The 21,417-nt window shown below is 36.2% G+C and overlaps 1 protein-coding gene and 1 pseudogene across 1 annotated transcript in view; both read right to left on the bottom strand.

The window, feature by feature from the left end:
* The window catches only part of SYNE2 (spectrin repeat containing nuclear envelope protein 2), a 272,180-nt gene extending 262,779 nt beyond the window's left edge, over window positions 1-9,401 (bottom strand). The window contains exon 1 of the mRNA XM_025049097.1: window positions 9,184-9,401. The gene's annotated coding sequence lies outside the window, so the exon portion shown is untranslated. The remainder of the gene's footprint in view (window positions 1-9,183) is intronic.
* Window positions 9,402-20,752: 11,351 nt separating this feature from the next.
* LOC112482490 lies at window positions 20,753-20,870 on the bottom strand (annotated as a pseudogene).
* Window positions 20,871-21,417: the final 547 nt, after the last annotated feature.

The raw sequence follows: 21,417 nt of genomic DNA, 5'->3' as shown, positions 1-21,417 counted from the left end.
TCTCTTCACCTTTCCAATCCACTCCCACCCCCCTCCCATCTAGCAATCACCAGTTTGTATCTACGAGTTTGTTTTGTTTGTTCATTTATTTTTTTTAAGATTCCACGATTCCACATACAAATGAAATCATATGGTATTTGTCTTTCTCTGTCTGACTTATTTCGGCTTTATTTATTTTGTATAAATTTACAATTAAAGTAAAAATTGCTTCTAATAAGTGGCATTTTTTAAATGAAAATTCACTAACATCTATGGTACAACCCATTAATTAATGTATCAGATGGACACAGTCAAACATGAACATCTCAGTTATAATGCAATCAGCTTCTACTGAGGATACTGTAACTTGTACTCCAAAAGCACAGGAGAAAACAGATAGTAAATCTGTGTAAATTAATTCTGCCCCCTCTCTCCAAACAGAACTATCTCACACCTTGAGCTCTAACCAAACAGGTTCTCTAACCTTGATAAAAAGACTGTGTGTAGCACATTAACTAAGAGGATTGGATTTTTTTTAAAAAAAAAAATATGTATTGTTCCTCCCTAAATGCTGAATGCCTTTTCTTTCCAAATGAGACAACATAATTGCTGAAATAAGTAATGAGAATTTTTAAATATATTAAAAATTTGCCTAGAAAATTGCAAAAACATTCTTATATCTCTGACTTCCCAAACCTGCCTTTCAAATTCAAGTTTCTTCTTCTAGCACAATGTTTCAATTTTGGTAGTGTATGAGTGTATATTCTTTCCTACTCTTCTGAAATATTATCTATAAGTATAATGTATATATTGCTATCATGGTGATGAGGGTACACAAAAGTCTGATAAAATATATTCACTATTGTAACCAATATAATTATTTTTAATGAATTTAATGCTAATAGGAATATATGTACACGAGTGTCCATATTACTGTTTTGTTTTACTCATCTTTTGTGTAAATGAACTCCAGATAAACTTTATCTATAATTTATAGTGTAGCCATGAAACAGCTATCTGTGATTCAATTTCAAATTCATCTCTAACATTTTAATAGCTCAAATAATTTAAAATCTAAATTATTTATGGATGAAATGATAAGATGTATGGAATTTACTTCAAAATAATCCAGCATAGGGGGACAGGCGAGGCTAAAGGTAAAACCAAATTAGCAAGATTTAAAAATTATTACTACTAGGTAATGTTTACACAGTTTATTTCACTATTATCTCTGTTTTGGAATATATTTTTTAAAAATTTTTAATTTTTTATAATAAAGTTTTTTAAAAACCTAATTTATTATTTCTCCAGTGTCAGGAATAAATTTATCATCTTAAAATTTATTTTTCCCACATAGCAATAAATATTTCACATGACAACTCATCACAGGTGCCAACACTGCTTTAAAGTACTGAGGAATAGAGCAAAAGAAGTCACCACAGTCAAGCTGCTAAATTACTAAACTCAAGTAGGTTGAGGTATAAGGAAACGATTCTATTCTTGTTTTAACTAGCCTGGGAACTTAAACTTTCAAACTACCCAGTCGGTACTGCATCAACGCCTGGACATACATCGAATCTCCAGATAACCCTCCGAGAAAAGAATGTTCATGTATCCAGACCACCTGGTTAGCCGTTATCCAGACTGACATCTACTCTCCAACCACAGGGCTTCTAAAGAGTTACCATCTTGGATCAATCCAGAGAATACAGAACTGATAATTCTCAAGAATGCACTTTTTACTATAATAACTCTTAGCTTTTCTTTCTTCTTCAGAACACATCTGGGTTTTCGCCTATGTTCTTGGTTTGCAAATCCTAAGACCCTTGAATAAACCTTTAACATTTATTTCTAGCTAAAGCCTCCAGACTCTTTTTAATTAGTTCAACAGTACAATGGGCTAAATATCACATTGCTAATCCATACTTGTAGAATTTAGCAGCTGGGAAAAAAAAAAAAATCTCAGCAATCATCTAATCCTCTATGCCGGTGTTTTACAATCTTGAGTATGCATAAGGATCACTTGGAAAGCTTATTAAACACAGACTGCTGGGCCCCGCCCTCAAGGCTTCTGATTCAGTGGGTTGGATGCTGCGGGTCACCAGACCACACTTTGAGAGGAATGACTCTAAGTTTACTCCCATTGCCCTGTGAGTGATCACCAATTACCATATCAGAGTGTATGCTCCTCTGCCTGTGGGCCTTTCTCTAACTTGACAGTTGGCTTTCAAAGGCCAAAGACAAATTTTCATCAATGTGCCAGAGCCCAGATTCAATAAATATTTACAAAATAAATTAATCTGTCAAATGAACTGCATTTTCCACTCATTTATAGATGAGTATTTGTCAGTGTGCTAACATTTAGAATAGGGGTCCATTTACACACCCAGATGGACAGCAGCTACCCATTCATGACAAATAGCAAGCACTGGACATACCTAAAGGAAGACTAAACATCAGCTGGAACCAGAACAACAAGGAGAAGGAAAATTTTAGAGATCCAGAACTGCATCTCAGATTGCAGTTTTCAATCCATGGACACTGACAAGCAGAAGCTTGAGGCTCACGTGTGTCCAACGTGTTACTTTGACCTGAGAAGCTTGGGCAAACTGATTCTTTCTCCAACATCCACCTTCCTCCTCCTAATGCTGCTCAGAAGAAAGAAAAGCAGCACAGCACAATCTGCGGAGCCTGTCTGGAGAGTTCTCCAAGTCCAGATGTTCTGAATGTTGTATCCTGAAGTAGCTTTCTATTACAGCAATGATCTGTTCAATGACAATTCAGTGAATCTAGTTTAAGAAAATAAACTATGCTCTGATTTCTGAATTTAATTACTTCTTTAAAATTTATTCTAACTTTACAAGTCAGAATATACATTTTCACACATAGGAATCCAATAACCTCAGTATGTATTATTTCTTTACTTTCACAATATAACCTGTGTAACTTGCACAGGTAAACATACAGTTTAATTATTATTACTTAGATTCTTTTAAAAAATAATTGGCTGCTCAAACAATAATGTAGTATAGGGTTTATAACAGGCAAAAAAGCAAAATGTATGACAACAGCACAGAGGTCAAAAGGAGAGAAATAGAAATATACTATTAGAAGGTTTTTATACTGTACATGAAATGGCATAATACACTTGAAGGCAAACTGCGATAAGTTAAAGACATAGACTATAAACCCTAAAGCAACCACTAAAATAGTGAAATAATGATAGCTAATAAGCCAAAAAATATATAAAGTAGAATGATAAAAATATTCAATTAATCCAAATGAGCACAATAAAAAAGAGGAAAAAGGAAACAAAGAACAAATAATAAAAGCAGAAAATAGCAAGATTATAGAATTAAACCTAACCATATCAATAATCACTTTAAATTTAAACCTAACCATATCAATAATCACTTTAAATATAAATGGTCTAAACATCCAATTAAAGGCAGAGATTGTCACACTGTATAAAAAAAGCAATGTCTTTCAAGGAGGTGGAACATAACTCTCTATTCCTTAAGTGTGAGGTACACATAGTGACTTCCTTCCCAAAAAGTACAGTATGGAAAGAGAGAAAAGAGTAACTTTACAGTGGAGAAACCTGACAAACACTACCTTAGCCAGGAGATCAAGGTTAACATGAATGGCAATAAGTCATGTTGATGATATGTTCCTTTAACACGGTGTCATTAGAATATACATTCTTTTCAAGTGTACATGAAACATTTACCAAGATAAATTATATTCCAGGCCATAAAATAACTCTAAATAAATGTAAAAGAATTCAAGCCATACAAAGTATGCTCTTGGACAACAATGGAATTATATTAGAAATCAATAACTGAAAGATTTCTGGAAAAATGCACAAATATTTGGTAACTAAGTAATATACTTCTAGGTAACTTGAGGTCAAAGAATAAATCAAAAGAAAAATTAAAAAGTATTTTGAACTGAATAAAAAGGAAATCAGACATCAAAATTTGCGAGATGTTAAAAAAAGCAGTACTTAGGAAATTTATAGGACTAAACACCTATATCAAAAAGAAAAAAAGGTCACAATCAATGACCTAAAGAAACTAAAATAAGAAGTTAAATCCAGAAGAAAGGAAATAAAAATAAGGATCAGAGTGAAAATCAATTAAATAGAAAATAGAAAAACAATAGAGAATATAAATGAAACCAACAGCTGGTTCATTGAGGAGATCAATAAAATTGATAAACCTCTAGCCTAAGGTTTCTTCACCCTGGCACTATTGACATTTTGTCCAAATGATTCTTTGTTGAGAGGATCTCTCTTTTTTATTGTAGGATCTTTAGTAACATCTCTGGCTTGGACTCACTAGATAACCATTAGCAAATGCCCCCGTCAACACACACAAAAAATCAGTCTCCAGACAGTATATTGTCTCCTGAAATCGCCACATGTTCCTGTTGGCAGCAGGGAGAACTTCAACCAACACTTTGCTCCACAAACAAAAATTAACTCAAAGTAGATGAACCTAAATGTAAAATAAAAAACTCCTAAGAGTTTTATAACAGTTAGGAAATAAATCTTTGTGAAATTGAGTCAGGCAAAGATTTCTTAGGTACAACACCAAAAATACCTAAGGAATAAATCCATAAAAGAATAAACTGATAATCTGAACTTCATTAAAATTTTAAACTTTAGATGATCAGAAATACTGTTAATGAAGAGTATGTAAGATGAGCAATGTAAGACAGGCAGCAGACTGAAAGTAAAGAACTCTAGAAACTCAAAAATAAGGAAGCCACCGACCCGATAAAAAATGGGCAAAAAATGTAAACAGAAACTTCAGCAAAGAAGATATACGGATGATAAATAAGCACATCATTAGTCATCAGGGAAATGTAAATTAAAACCACAATAAGATCGCACTACACAACCAGTAGAATAGCTATGAAAAGCCTGAGCATACCAAGTGTTGACAAGGATGCAGAGCAACTTGAACCCTCATATACTACTTTGGGAATATAAAATGGTATAAGCAGTTTGAAATATATACCTGTCATATGATCCAGCTATTCCACTCCTAGACATTTACCCAGGGAAAATGAAAGCAGATGTCCACACAAAGATGATGCATAATGTTCAATATTCATAGCAGCTTTATTTTTAATAGCAAAAGAACTGGGGGCGGGGGGGAGCCAAATGTCAGTCAGTGGGTGAACAGATAAATGAACTGGGATATATCCATACAATGGAATACCTCTCAGCAACAAAAAGGAATGAACCGCTGATACACACAACAACGTGGATGAATCTCAAAATAATATGTTAAGTGGAAGAAGCCATTTATATAAAATTCTAAAAATGCAAACTAATCCATAGGGTCAGAAAGCTCTCTCTGGTTGTCTGGGGAAAGAGGATAAAAGGAAGGGCCAGAGGGAGAGATGGTCTTACAGGTCTATCTATGTAAAATAATTAGTAATTTTACACTCTAAATATGTCCAGTTTACTGTATGTCAATTATACTCAATATATTGAGTTATTTTAAAAATTATCACACAAAACTGCAAAGTACAGACAGTCTAAGATAAAAACAATCAAAGAGGAAGAGCATAACCTGAAATGTCATGAAGAATTAGAATTTAAATATATGTGATTTTAAACACACGTGATTTTACATGATTCCAGACACAATCCTTTAGTTGGTAAAAGTAGGAAAAGGGCATATGACATAGATCATTGCTAGATATGAAATCAAACAAGAAAAAAAAAAGCAAACACAAAATGAAGCCTTAAAGAATAGGCTACAGCATTTAACATTAACATTATTTCTTAATTAAGATATAGCCAATCTGAAATATTTTGTAATAATAAAGAAAAAATAATTTCATCTTTTCCAATTTGGCCTGTCCAACTCTCAGGCAGAATTAGATGCTTCCTTCCTACCACAGCCCCCCATGAATACATCTTTTCTATGTATATTGCAATGGCCTATCTTCCCACTAGACCAACAGCCCCATCAGGACAGAGACTATGTGTTCTGATGTTGGTTAATGGTCAAATATAAGTGCTTTAAAGTCTGAGCCTGGCTTCCTATTTTAGGCTGTGTCATTCACCTACTCTAATCTTAGAAAGTTACTTAACCTCCTTGATGTCCAGTTTTATAAACTCTAAAATAGGGCTAATAGGATATACACAAGGATTCGAGGTGAATTTATCCAAACTTTGGCCTACAAGGCCCTGCATGACCTTTCACCTGATTACCACTCTATCTTCATTTAGATCTCTTCCTTGAGCTGACAGTGTTTAGCCAGAATGACCTTCTCTCAGTTTCAGAAAATCTACACAACAGAGCTCTTTCAATGCTATCTCTTCTGCTGATCTTCCATGCTTCTCTCCTCTCCACAGCCTCCTACCCCACAACGTGGCTAGTTCCTTCTTATCAGTCTCGACTTAAATGTCACCTCCATAGAGAAGCCTTCTTACTATTAACATAGGAACCCCTGGTTATTCCATGTCCCATCATCTTGCTGTTTCCTTCTTTCCATGTAACAACATTCATTCAACAAACAGTTCTTATGCCCCTACTGTATTCCAGGCACTGTTCCAGATTCTGAGGATACAACAGCATTGATAGAATGTACAATCTAGTGGGGTAAGGACCATAAATGAATGAGTAAAATATAGAGTATGTTAGGTAGATGATCATAGTGCTATGGAGAAAAAAAAAATTGTGGAAGGAGGAATGGGAGTTGCCAGGGAGATTGTGATTTTAAGTCTGGGGTTTAGTGAAGGCTCACTGAGAATATAACAGTGAGTGAAGAGAGGAGAACCATACAGATATGGGGCTAGGCAGGAGCATTCCAGGTGGAGGAAACAGCAAGTTCAAAGGCCCTTTAACAGCCAAGAAAGCTAGTTTGGTTTAGAAGTATGAGTAAGAAGAGCAGCAGTTAAAATAAAAAAGATGACAAGATGGGGAGTGAGGAGAACCAGATGGGGTAAACTCTGGGGGCCACTGCCAGGTCTTTGTTTTTCACTCAGACAGCCATGGGAAGCCATTGGAAGGTTTTCAACAGAGGAGTGGTGTAATCTGATTTACCTTTTAAAGACTGTGAATAGTTTGGTAATGTTTTTTATGTTCTGCCTATCTTCCCAGTAGATAAGCACCAGAACATAGTGCTGTCCTCTGCACTATAACTCTGCACTATAGCATCTACCACAATACATTGTAGGTGCTCAATAAATATTTATCAGATGAATGTAAAACAGTTACTGGTGCAGAGTAAGCATTCCATAAATGGTAACTTGGGAGTGTAGCTTAGTGGTAGAGCATCTGACAGCACAAATGGTAACTTATTATTTGGCACCCCAGAGTCCAGCACAGTGCCTAGGAAACGGTAAAAGCTTGTTTGAATAAATGAATGAATAATTTTGTGAAATTATGGAAAATCTGTATTTAAAACATGTGAGTAATGACAAATGAATCAATTGCTTTTCACCCCTTCCCATACTTATTAAGACTACTGAAGGCATTACCTAGAATAATGCCTATAACTCAGTTCTTTAAAAAGTCTGCAATGTCCTGAAAACATAATTAGCACTAAAGCACTAAAATGCTTGTAAAATATCTAATTGGGTAAACTTATTCACATGATTTTTTAAAAACAATCAACGTACAAGGCTTAGGTGACAAACTAATCTGATTTTGATTTTTGTTGAATTCAAATAAAGGTCCTAAACTCAAACATATGGACAAAGAACTATGAATTTCCACTTTTTATTTATTTTGACAAATCCAGAATCTTCAACACTAGTAAACTTAATGAAAATTAATTACACCTGTTCCCTTCTCCCTCGGTGTGCTTGTGGGGGAGGGGTGTGGGGGAGGGTACGGCCATTCAGTAATTATCTCAGGAAAAGCCCTTGGGAGTCTCAGCAGTTTTCCAAAAAGAAAACTAAACAAGGAGTTATGCAGTAAAGTATAAAAACACACAAAATGTTCCATCTCATGAAAGGTCAATACTCTCCCCTGATGATGTTTACGATGCCTCAATGGCAGGGTCTCGAAAGTAAATAGCGCGCGAGGTATGGTCCGGATGTTTAAAAGTGGCCGAGCCTATCTCTGCAAGAAAGACTTCGGAGCTATGGAAACGTTTAGAAAAGCATACGAAAGTTGTCTGAAATCAAACAAACTTTAAAAAAGAAAAGAGCGATGCAAAAGTGTTGAAAGCGGCTAGAAGGAACCTGCTCGATTTGGCTCTGACTTGCTGGTGCTCGTACACAATCGTGCCTGCTGGCAACTAGCTCATACGCTCCCTTCCACTAGGGGAGGGGAAAATAATAACTTTCGGAAATAACAGGCGTCCACAAAGACAAATGTTACACAGGACTTCTCAACCTCCACCAAATAGGGTGACTAATGTTTTGAGCTGCATTGATTCCCTGTAAGTCCCCCACCCCCTGCTTTTTGCTTTTAACATAAGAAAAATAACCTAAGGAGAAGGTGCTACCGTCAGACCCGCAAGGCAATTTCAGACAACAAAGACCCCAAGCAATCAAAATGGAATTATAATCCGAGCAGCCCGAGCGCTCGGCTGCCGTGCGCGCCGCGGTTCCTCGAGTACCCCGCCCAGCAGGTCGCTGCGCCCTCTCCAGCCCCGTGCGGCCCGCCCGCCCGTCCTCGGGTCCCCGGGGCGAGCCTCGCGCCGCCCACGATTTGGCAATCTGCGCCGCGGCTCTCCGCGTTCTATCTCACGCGGCGTTCAAAATCTTTCCCGCCCAGGCGTGACGCGGGGAACGAAAACAATCAGGATACCCCGAACGCTGGGGCCTGGGCACGACGCGGGCGGGGGACCGGATCAGGGCCAAGCCCCCAACGCAGCCCCCTTCCCGACCAGGCGAACCGGCGGGCTGGGGCCCGGAGGTGACACAAAGAAGCCGGAGAGACGAACGCCACCCGCTGGCGCTCACTCCAACCCCGGAGCGTCTCGCCCGCTGACAAGTTTGCGGCGCCCTCCACGCACCCCGCTCTCCCCACCCGGACAAAGTTTCCCGTGGCCGGGCTCGGACCCTGGCATCGGGTGGGCTCCCGTCTCCCGCCGCGCCCGCCCACGGCTAGGGGACCTTCCCTTCCTCGCCCCCGCCCCTTTCCCTCCCTCCCGTTCTTCCTCCCTCCCCGCCCCAGCCCGCTCTCTGTGGGGCGCACCGGGGTGCTGGGGCCCTGCGGCCGCGCTCACCCGCTGCCGGCCTTCGCGAGGAGTGAGGACGCGGGCTGGGGCCGGCCCAGGTCCGCGCCCCCCTTGCCTTGCTCCCTCGATCGCCTTTTTTGCTCGGTCTCCCGCTCCCTTTTTCAGTCCAGCGGAAGGCTCGGGGCGCAGCACAGAGCGCTCCGCTCCTTGGATCTCGGAAAGCTGCAAACCACGCCCCGCGCCTTCCCCGCCCGCCGCGGGCCGCCGAGTCCCGCGCTCGCCGCTCGGCGGCCAGTGTTGAGCCCGCCCGCGAGCTCCGGGGGCGGAGCAGCCCTCCTCCTGCCTCCCCTGCCCCCCGCCCCACTACCCACCCCCACACAGGCCCCGCGGCTGCCCAGGGCTGGCAACTTTCTTTCCCGTGTTTTGGAACATCTGAGATGTTTTGAGGGAGATGCTAACTCGGAATACAGGTTCACAACCAGGGAGGAGGAAATGGGGGAAGTTCCACAAACTCACTCAAAAAAGCTTTTCTGGACAATTTCTGCGAGGAACTTTTCTAACATTCCTAGACTTCTGAGTCTTGGATGTCGGGGTTAAGAGAGCAGATCTTCCAATTAGCTAGCAGGCCTTAATTAAGTCACTTTAACCTTTGTGCACTATTTGTAAAATGAGGAATTTGGATTAGATGGTCCTCAGGATATGGATCAGTATTTCTGATAGCATGGTTCAGACCTCAGAGTCACCTGAGGGAAGGAGAGGCTTTTAGTAACAATGCATATTACTGGGTCCCTGCCTCCCACTAGACGCTGGAGAGAACAGCTTCAGTTTTATGACATGATATGCAACTTCCAGGTCTGAAACTCAGTGGAAACTGGATCCTTGGGAATCTGTCCTGCAGGTGCCAGTTTGATCTTCCAGCAAATTACTCAATGCCTTTGGAATCAGAATGACATCACTTGACTCCCACTTATCTACTGTGCTACTGTTGCAATATTACTAAGACATTCAAGGTTTCTAAATGAAAGATATTGTATCAACTCACTATTATTACATAAAGAAAGCAGTGACTTTAAAATATTTCTCTATCGAGTTTGTATCACAATCAAATTTAACTTCTTATTGAGTCCAAGTTCACATATATCATATGGCTACAGAATCTAGCGTGAATTACTTAATTAAATTTGGTGCTTATGAATCAGCAAACTAAATAAGTGGTAAGGAGTAGAGAAGAGATATTTGGTAATGAATTCAGTTAATATGCATTAATGGAAAAAATTAGTTGTAAACAGTACCCACAAAAAACTCGTACATCTGTGAGTACCGGGATGATTAAGGTAAATTATTTGAAATGCACACTTTATTGACAATCAGTAGCTCAACTCTCCACAAACAGCACACTACCAATCTACATGGCATTCTCTGTATTCCAAGATAATCTTTCTGACTGTATCACTTCTCTTAGTCTAGTAGGTTTACATTATTTATTATTAATGGCTTGGGTCACAGCAAAGGTTTCTAAGGCAAAAAGATCCTTCCGGTCCTGGGAAGTCTTTTCAGAGAAAAAAAAACTATTTTGCCTGATACAATACATGCAAATTAAAGAGCCAATTTCATAGAGAAGTTGGGCTCCAGGGTTCGTGGATCTGTCTGTAAAGCATTGTCTACTATTTTCCTTCTCCGTTCTATTCATTTCCATTTTATAGCAGTTGCTTCCTTCACAGTAAATACTGCAAAATCATCATGGCAACAGTCTCTAGAGAAAACGTTATTAATAATTTCTTAATTAATGTTCCCTTCTAGGCATCTATGCTACAGTACTCAAAGCGAAAGGACTCTTGTTCCATGTTGTGTCTAGTGCACTTAAGAGAGTCTAGAATAAAATGTCTCAGAATGTTTTCAGATGTCCCCCAATTAGAGTCTTCTAATTACCTATGGTGTCTCCTAGCCATGCCAAGTTAATACCTACTTTTAAATCAGCAAATTAAACTAATGGCAGGAATACTGAAACAGATCCTCCATACTTTGAAATGAAAATAAAATGCAATGCTCAGCCAAACAAAGACACACCTGTTTCTTTTGAAACACAACACTGAGCATGTGAATAGATGGCTCATATGCTTATACCTTTGACTGACAGAATAAGGGTTGCCATGAACCCAGCCATGCCCACATTTTTCTATGCACCAAAAACACAGAGATAATACAATAACATAGTATGGTGTCATGCTATTATTTACAACAGGCCTCTATATTTATAGCAAAAGACCCATTTGGCCCAATAGCTCACCTAAGAGACTACCAGCTCCAATTGTGGCAAATGCAAGTTTTGCAAACTGATCAAACTCAAAGCATCTGTGACTTGGTACACAAGCATGCATGTGGTGACAACTATTGAAGCAGACATTCAATACATACCTGTACATTGTACTGAGTAGGCATTTGAGCAAGTTGGACTTCCTCATGCCATTAAAGGAACTAAATTCACCACTTTTTAAGTTAGGCAGCAACTCCTCTCTGTCACAGCACGGATTTCTCTGAACTACAGTTATCTTTTACAGTCCTGCATCCTGTACCATATGGTGAGTTCCTTGTCTTTATATCCGGAGTGCCTAAACAAGAAAGGCAATGGATTTTATCTTGGGAGCAAATTCTAGTCTTGTACTTGGTGCCATATTGGAAAGGGCTGTGGGACTGCATCTAGGCTTGGCAAGAAACAATATAAGTTGGTTAGTAATTGATCTCTGCCGTGAGCACAGAAGTGAGGTGGAGGGGAGTATTGATACTGGCATGGTGTATTTATCTACCTTGATGGTAATAGGAGATAATAATGTTAAATAATTGGCCAGATAGGTAAGTGAATTTAAGACGAACAAAAAGTATTTATACCCTAAGAGGCAGGTATAATATTAATTAATCTGAGGCAAGGTATGATCATCTTACTACTTGCCCCTATTTTATTAACAAGTTGCTAATAAATAAAGAGGAAAGGAGACTAGTTTAGAGCTAAACACTCCTTGTTAGGATACTAACTCTGAGGACCTCAAGGAACAATCTTTTGCTGCAATATTTTTTACCACTTTGGGAGCACTTGTATAAACCTGGGAAGAAAATAGCTGGCCAGGAAAATGGCTCTGTTCTTTTGTTCAAGAGTCTAATCACACCCTGTAAAGGCCTGAGCTCCTTATCGCATTCTTGTCTTACTTCCTGCCAAACCTGGAAACTAACACAAATAAATGGCTAATTGCTCCCTTGCCCAATGTGATCTTTCTGACCCTCGTCCTGACTCAAGCAGAAAGTTGTGTCCAACAACATATAAGTGTGCACTGCCGATTTATCTAGTAGATGGTCTCCTAAAATACTCAACCAATAGAATGATTTTCTGACAATTGAATCAGAGTCTAACATTCTAGAATTTGAAAAAAAGCTAAAACAAATATGTCATGATTCAATGAAATCGTATTTGTAAAGTGTTAAGCATGGAGCTGGCATACAGTAAGCACTCAACAGATGACAGCGGTTATTGCAATTATTTTAGTCAGTAATGAGGCTGAGAAGGATATTATTTCAAAAGTACTTTTACTGAAATGGTAAATTAAAGTATTGGGTTTCTAAAAATTCCATAACTCACCTCATTTTACATAGGAGAAGATTGAGGCCTTAGGATAAAATATAATGCCTAATGGCATAAAACTAGTGGTGGTAGTCCCTGGATTAGAACCTAGACAAGTTTTTAGCAAAAATAATTGTATCATTTAGAGGAATCCTGTTGTATATCTTGTTATTTGTTTTACTCTCAAATACAGTGCATTGAATTAATTTTTCTGCTCAGCTCACAGTGAAAAACAGTACAAATAAGAGACATTAATATATGTCTCTCGGGACAAGCAGGTCTAATGGATCGAATTAAGGAGAAATTTAGAAAACCTAAAAAACATAAAAAATAAGCCAAAATTTAACCTAGTAAAGATAGAAAACCTAGACAAACCAATTTTATTGGAAGAAATTAAGATGTCAAAGGACTATCCACACAAAAAAGTACCAGGCCCAGATGAGTTCACAAGGAAATTCTTCTAAATCCTAAGATCTGATACTTAGATGCTACATACATTGTTTCAGAGCATTTCAAAAGAAGAAAACCTTCCAAATTGTTTTTACAAGGCCAGTATAACATCAATTCCAAAAATATGATAGACCAACCCACTCTCACTTATTAATGTGACTGTAAAAAATTCTAAGTCAAATAGTAGCAGCAGAACCCAAAAGCAAATTAAAAAAAATACTTTATACAAGCTTACTCCTTGGTATTTATACAAATTAGTTTAAAATTTATATCCACATAAAACCCTGCACAATGATGTTTATAGCAATTATGTCCATAATCACCAAAACTTGTAAGCAACTAAGATGCTTTTTAGTAGATGAATGAATAAATAAACCATGGTATATCCAGACGATGGAATATTACTCAGCACTAAAAACAAATGAGCTATCAAGCATGAAAAGACACAGAAGAATCTTACATACATACTACGAAGTGAAAGAAGCTAATCTTAAAAGACTACATCCTATATAACTCCAACTATATGGCATTCTGGAAAAGGCAAAACTTCGGAGATAGTAAAAAGATCAGCGTTTTCCAGAAGTTGAGGAGAAAGAGGGATAAGTAGGCGGAGCATGAAGGATTTTCACAGGATTGAAACTATTCTGTATGACACGATGATGGTGTAAACGTATCAACACACATTCGTCCAAACCCATAGAATGTACAGCACCAAGAGTGAACCCTAATGGAACCTAAGAACTTTAGCTGATAATGATGTATCAATGTAGGTTCATGGGTTGCCACAAATCTATCACTCTGGTGGGGGATGTTGGTAGTGGGAGAGGCTATATGAGTGGAGTAGCAGGGAGTTTGTGGGAACTCTCTGTGCCTGCCTCTCTGTGTTGGTGTGAATCTAAAACCTCTCTAAAAAATGAAGTCTGTTAAAACTAAAAAACAAAAAATGAACCTTTTGACCAAGATGGATTTATTCTAAAAATGTAAAGATGGTTCAATATTAAGAAGACCATTAATATAATTTATCATATTAATAGATATAAGGAAGAAAAAATAAGATTATTTCCACAGGTCCTGAAAAGGCTTTTGATACAATTCAGTATCTATTTTTTTAAAATCAATAAAATAAGATTGTTAGATACTTTCTAATGTAATAAAATATACCACAACATCTTACTTACTGAGAATACATTTAAGGCATTCTCACTATGGTCAGGAACAAAGCAAGGATGCTCACTATCTCCACGATAACTTACTATTTTAATGGAGACTAGCCAACGTAATAAGACAAAACAATTCAATTAAAAGCATAAAATCTGAAGAAGAGAAATGACATTTACCAATGTTATGAGAATACACCTAGAAAATATAAGGAATTAATGTTGGAATCAGTGTTAAAACTAACACAAACATTAAAGAATTCAGTAATGCTGCCAGGTTTAAAATTAACATGTGAAAATACCCTTTATACATATCAAATAATAAGACAGAAGATTTACTGTAGAAGTAAACCCCATTAACAAAAGCAGAAAAAAAGGTAAAATATTTAAGAGTAAACTTAACAAAAAATATGCAAGCTTATATGAGAAAAATCTTGAAACACTCTTGAAAAACACAATAGTAAACTTCAACAAAAGGATCCTTCGTTCTTACTTAAGGCAAATAAAATGATAAAGATGTCAACTTTTCTCAAAATTAATATATAAATATAAAGCAAGTCCATAATCATGCTATCATGATTTTTTTTTCTGAAATAAGTTGATAAGCACAGTCAAAAGATGAATGACAAACTAGGATGAAACGTTGCTACTTCCGTGACAGATAAAGGACTAATTGCCCTAATGTATGTTTTAAATGAGTAAAATCATCAAAATCCAATAGAAACATGGGCAAAAGATATGAACAGACAATTCACAGAAAAAGATACATAAATGGATCTCAAATATATGAGACAATGTTCATAAGAGAAATCTTAAAATTACACTGACATATCATTTAGTACTTATTAGTTTGGCAAAAATTCAAAAGTTTTACAATATACTCTGTTCGTGTGGCTCTATGGAAAAAGACTCTCATATGTTGTTGCTAGGAATGTAAAATGAATGGTTCAACCCAATATGGAGAAAAATTTGGCAATATCTAGTAAAGCTATACATAATCCCACTAAGAATTTACCCTGAGGAGATACCTCCACAAAAACAAAACAACATATGCACAAGGTTTTCTGCTGCAGCACTATTTGTTCCACCGCCAGATGATTTCTCTCAGGTTTTGCCAATAAGCGAGAGAAAGGAAGGCAGAAGGGAAGAAGGGACTTGGCTCCTGTTTCCAGCTCCTATTGATCCCTCCAACAGCATGACAGCTATATCTCCAGCCTTTGAGCATCTTTTGGCCTCACTGCTTCAACTGCTTAACATCTTCCTCCCAGAACTTGCAATATCAGTCTCAGAATACTCTCCCAGACATCCGAGCACTAGCTGTGGGATACCTAAAAACCAGCCCCATGGCATCTCCCAGAGGTCCCAATATGGACTATCTCCTCTTGAGGCTTGAGCAGTCTGTGGGAGTCCCTAGGTTCTATTTACGCTACCTCTTCCATTTTGTTCCTTAGCCCTAGGAGTAATGTCTCCTTCCTACACTTATTAATTAAGAGAAACCTAAATAAGTGAAAGGATATACCTTATTTATGTAATGGCAACGAGTAAAGCACCCTTGGCAGAGACATCATAAAAACTGGGGTCCCTGAATGACCCCATAAAGCAAAACCAGTCTTCCAGGCTAAAATGCTTATTTGAAAGAGAAAAAAAGTTTATATTTTTTAAACCCTCTATTACGGGCTCTCTTTTCTATAGCAAGCTTAGCTTCACCTACACTAAGACATTGGATTAAAGATTTAGATGTGAAAAACAAAAACACTAAAACTTTCAGAAGACAATAGAAATTATCTTTATAATTTCAGAGTATGGAATGATTTCTTAAAGAAATACATAAAAAGCACTAACTGTAGAGGAAAAAAAGCACATTTAAACTAAGAACTTCTGTTCATCAAAAGACATCATTAAATGAAAAAGACACGTCACAGAAAGAAGGCATTTTCAACACATATAATGAATTAAGGTCTAGGATACAGAATACATGTATAACGTCTACAAAATCATTGAAAAAAGTAGACAAATGAATAGAATAGTCAAACTTCAACTTTAGAGAAGAGGAAATCCAAATTTGTTCAAATTAAAATGTTACACCTTATGACTAACCAGAAAAATTTAAATTAAGACCATAATGAGGTAACATTTTTATCCACTAGATTGGCAAAATCTAGAAATCAGAAAATACAAAGTACTGATGAGGATGTGGACCAATAGAAACCCTTATACATTACAAGTATAAATTGGTAAAACCATTTTGAAAATTAATCTCACATTATCTTGTAAAACTAAAAGTTTGCAAACTGTAAGGCACAGGATTCTCACTTCCAGGTATACATCATATATATCTTGGATATGTACAAAATGTACATGTATGTGATATGTACCAATATGAATATGTACAAAAATAACTCATATGTACATTTCTAGTACCATTATTTTTTAAATAAACTTTATTGAGGAATAACTTAGAATAAAATGAACAGATTTTAATTGTACAGTTCAATAAATTTTATACCTGAGCTACCACTTCCACATTCAAAATATAGAATTTTTATATAAGCCCAGAAAATTTCCCTGTACCCTTTTGTAGTCAATCCCTGCCTCCAGGCAACCATTTATCGGATTGCTATCAGCATAGGTTAATTTTATCTGTTATAGAATTCATAAAAATGAAATCATACAGTGTCCATCTTTTCACACTTGCTCTTTCTCTCAATATAATGTTTTTGAGGTTTGTGTTTTTGAATATGTTTTATTCACTTTTATCACTAATTAAATTTCCATTGTATGAATATATCACACTTGATAATGGTCATTTGGTTGTTCTCATTTGGGGTTATTATAGATGAATCTGCTGTAAATATTCTGCACAAGTCCTGTGGACATATGTTTTCATTCTTTGTGGGTAAATACCTAGGAATGCAGTTGTCGAGTAGATAAATGCTTAAGTTTATTTAAAAAATTGGTATTGTAACTATAATCAACAGGATAAGTAATAACAAATGCTGGAGAGGATGTGGAGAAAAAGGAACCCTCATACACTGCTGGTGGGACTGTAAATTGGTACAGCCACTATGGAAAACAGTATGGAGATTCCTCAAAAAACTAAGAATGGATCTACCATATGATCCAGCAATCCCTCTACTGGGTATTTAACCCAAAGACTTAAAAAACTATATCTGAAAAGATATTTGCACACCGATGTTCATAGCAGCATTATTCACAGTGGCCAGGACGTGGAAGCAACCGAAATGTCCTACAATAGATGATTGGCTAAAGAAGCTGTGATACATATACACAGTGGAATATCACTCAGCCATAAGAAGAGATGAAATACTGCCATTTGTGACAACATGGATGGGCCTCAAGATAATCATGCTAAGCGAAATCAGCCAGACTGAAAAAATTGAAAATCACATGATGTCACTTATATGTGGGATATAAACCTAAAAGCAACAAAAGAACAGGACAAACAAACAGAGACTCATGGACATGGGCTATAGACTAGTGGTTACCAGAGGACTGCAGACTAGTGGTAACTAGTGGGGTGGGGGAGTAGCGGGGAGGGTGAAGTGAGTAAAGAGGATCAAATATATGGCAGCTGAAGGAAACTGGACTTTGAGTGGTAAACACACAATAGAATATACAGATGTCAAAATATAATGTACACCTGAAACTATATAATTGTATTAACCAATGTTATCTCAATAAACTCAATTTAAAAAAATCAAAAAAATAAAATAAATAAAATAAAAAATTGGTATTGTTTTTCAAAGTGATTGTGCCATTTTACACTTCCACAAGGAATGTACGAAATTTCCAATTACTACACTTAGTATCATCAATCTCTTTTTCTAATAAAAAAAAATTTTAATTACAATTGGCATTCAATATTATATTAGTTCCAGGTGTACAGCACAGTGGTTAGACATTTATATAACTTACAAAGCGATCCCCACAAAAAGTCTAGTATGCACTTGACACCATACATAGTAATTATAATATTATTGACTATATTCCCTATGCTGTACTTCACATCCCTTTGACTATTTTGTAAGTACCAATTTGTACTTATTAATCCTTCACCTTTTCGCCCAGCCCTCATCAGTCTTTTTAATGCTAATCATTCTAATGGATGTGAAGATGTCATTGTGGGTTTAATATGTGTTTCTGTGGTTGGTGATATTGAGTATTTTTTCATTTGCTAATTAGACTTTTATATATATGTATGTATGTATGTATATGTGTATGTATGTATACACACATATGTGTATATCTACTTTGTGAAGTGTCTGTTCAAACATTTTGTCCACTTTTAATTGGATTGTTTGTACTTGTTGTCAGAGTTCTATATATAGTCCATCATCAGATTTACACACTATCTTACAAATATTTCCTCTCAGTCTGTGACTTGACTTTTCAGTTTCTTACAGATATTTTGGAAAGCCAAAAATATGGGTTTTGTTTTTATTGCTTGAATTTTAAAATGTAAATTATCAACAAATCGATACCATTTTTACTTTATAAGTGAGGAAAACAGTGTTCATTATAGGTCATTTGTCAAGGCTTCTCATTAGAATAAGTCTTAAAATATGGGTTATATGGTAACTCCATCTTTAGAACTTTTCAAGGAACTGCAGAATTGTTTTCCAAAGTGATTGCACCATTTTACAATTCTACCAGCAATGTATGAGGTTTCCAGTTTCTCCATATTCTCATCAACATTGTGGTTGTCTTTTTCATTTAATTATTCGAGTATATGCAGTGGTATCCCATTGTGGTTTTGATTTGCATGTTAAACATCTTTTATGTGCTTATATTGTCATTTGCATATCTTCTTTGGAGAATATCTATTCAGATACTTTGCTCATTTTAAAAATGAGTTTTTTGTGTTTTTATTATTGAGTTGTAAGGGTTTTTTAACCATTCTGAATGCAAGGCCCTTATCTAACACATGATTTTCAAATATTTTCTCTCCCATTCTGTGTATTATCTTTTCATTTTCTAGATAATTTCCTTTAAAGAACAAAAGGTTCTAATTTTGATAAAGTCTAATTTATCTATTTTTCCTTTTGTTGCTGTGCTTTTGGGTCATATTAAGAAACCAATGCCTAACCTAAAGCCATGAAGATATATATCTCGGATATTTCATCTATGAGATTTATAGTTTTAGCTCTTACATTTAGGTCAATGATTCATTTTGAATTAATTTTTGTATATAGTGTGGTGTAGGGGGGGTCCAGCTTCATTTTTTTGTGTGTGAATATCCAACTGTCCCAACATTTTTCATTCGTTGAAAAAGTTCTTTTCCCCATTGAATTTTCTTGGCACTCACATTGAAAATCAGTTGACCATAAATGTAAGTTATTAATTCTTTCCTGTACTTCTGAATTTACATTTTATATCTTTCCTACATCCTTATGAATTTCCCTTAGCGTTTCTTGTTGTGGCAACATTATTCATAAAAGCAAAACAAATGAAAGGTTCCAAAATGTCTATAAATGAAATAATGAATGAATAAAATGAGTTATTTTTTTATAACAGAATATCACCTAACAGTGAAAATGAATCTACCATAACTATATACAAAAACACAGACAACTTGTAGAAATAAGATATTAAGAACTCTGACTTTTATTCTGTGTGTGATAATTCATTGTAGTGTTTGAGAAGAGGGATAATATTATGTGACTTACATTTTAACAGAATTATTCTGGGTGCTGCATTGAGTATAAGAGGGGTATGGGTAGAAGTTGGCAAATCCACTGTGAGGCTATTGCAATAATTCAGGCAATGGATAATGGTGTCTTAGACCAAGACGCTGGTAGTGGGAATAATGAAAAGTTATAGAACTCTGGATGTATTTTGAAGGTACAACTGACAAAATTTGAGGGGTGTCAATGAAGAAGGGGAATCAAATAGGTTTTAGAATAACAGGAAAATGAGTCCATTCTAAAGCATATTTAAGAATAATAGCATAGTTGGTATAATGATATTGCAAAAATTATGAAGCATAGCAATGTTTTTAGTCTGAACGAGTGGAAGAATAAAGCATTATTACTCTCTGCATTTTTCTATATGTTTGAAAATTTTATAATACACAAATGCTGAGAATAAATAACTTTTTAAAATAAGAATTATAAATATGAATTAAAATATTAATGAAAATATTTGGAGATTTTCAAAATTAGAATAATATTTAAGAAATGAGATTCTAGAAAGCACTGGTGGGAGTATCTCAATGATAAAGATTAAATATAAAAAATTTCCATGAAATTTTGTATTATAATAATTATTATTTTTTTATTTTTTTTATTTTTTTTATTTTTTAGGCAAGGCAATCCTTGGTTGATCTCACAGATTGCAAGGACCTTGTCAGCTTACGATTCCTTATTTTTTTTATTTTTTACACCTACAGCACCTGGTCTTCCTAAATGGTCTCCCATCCAAGTACTAACCAGGCCCGAACCTGCTTAGCTTCTGAGATCAGACAGATCAGGCTTGTTCAGGGTAGCATGACCATCGACTATAATAATTATTATGTATACATAACAATGATTTTATCCGTTTTAAAATTTTCTTTATTGATCTGTGTTCAGCATCTAGAAAGAAGGCACTCAGTAGACTTGAATAAATTAATGTGCACTCAGTAGACTTGAATAAATTAACAAAGAGAGCCTATTTATTCTCCAGGTCCAACTCTTTACTTATTAAACTCCACAAATGCTGTTTGACACTATTCTGCATGATAAGAATGAAGAGACAGCAACATACTTGTTATTATTATCAGAGTAAATTTCAGTTATTATTAAATCTGAAGAACTTTAAACAAAGAAAAACCCAGAGGTAAATTTTCTAAAAGAGATATTTTAATCTGTAAAATATGAGCAAGTTAAATTAAGAAATTCAGAAGAATTCCTTAAATATTCTTTGTCATATGTATCTTGGAATGTGTCTACTTATAAGATATTACAAAAAAATAAGACTATCTTTGAGATAGAAGATAAAGCAGCTTATGTTCTGCAAGGCAGGATTCTATGTTGGTACATTTATCATTCTTACTAGGTGATAGCA

The sequence above is a fragment of the Pteropus alecto genome, unplaced genomic scaffold (genome assembly GCF_000325575.1).
Source record: "Pteropus alecto unplaced genomic scaffold, ASM32557v1 scaffold276, whole genome shotgun sequence".
NCBI classification, from domain to species: domain Eukaryota; kingdom Metazoa; phylum Chordata; class Mammalia; order Chiroptera; family Pteropodidae; genus Pteropus; species Pteropus alecto.
This window is presented reverse-complemented; position numbering and strand designations above follow the sequence as displayed.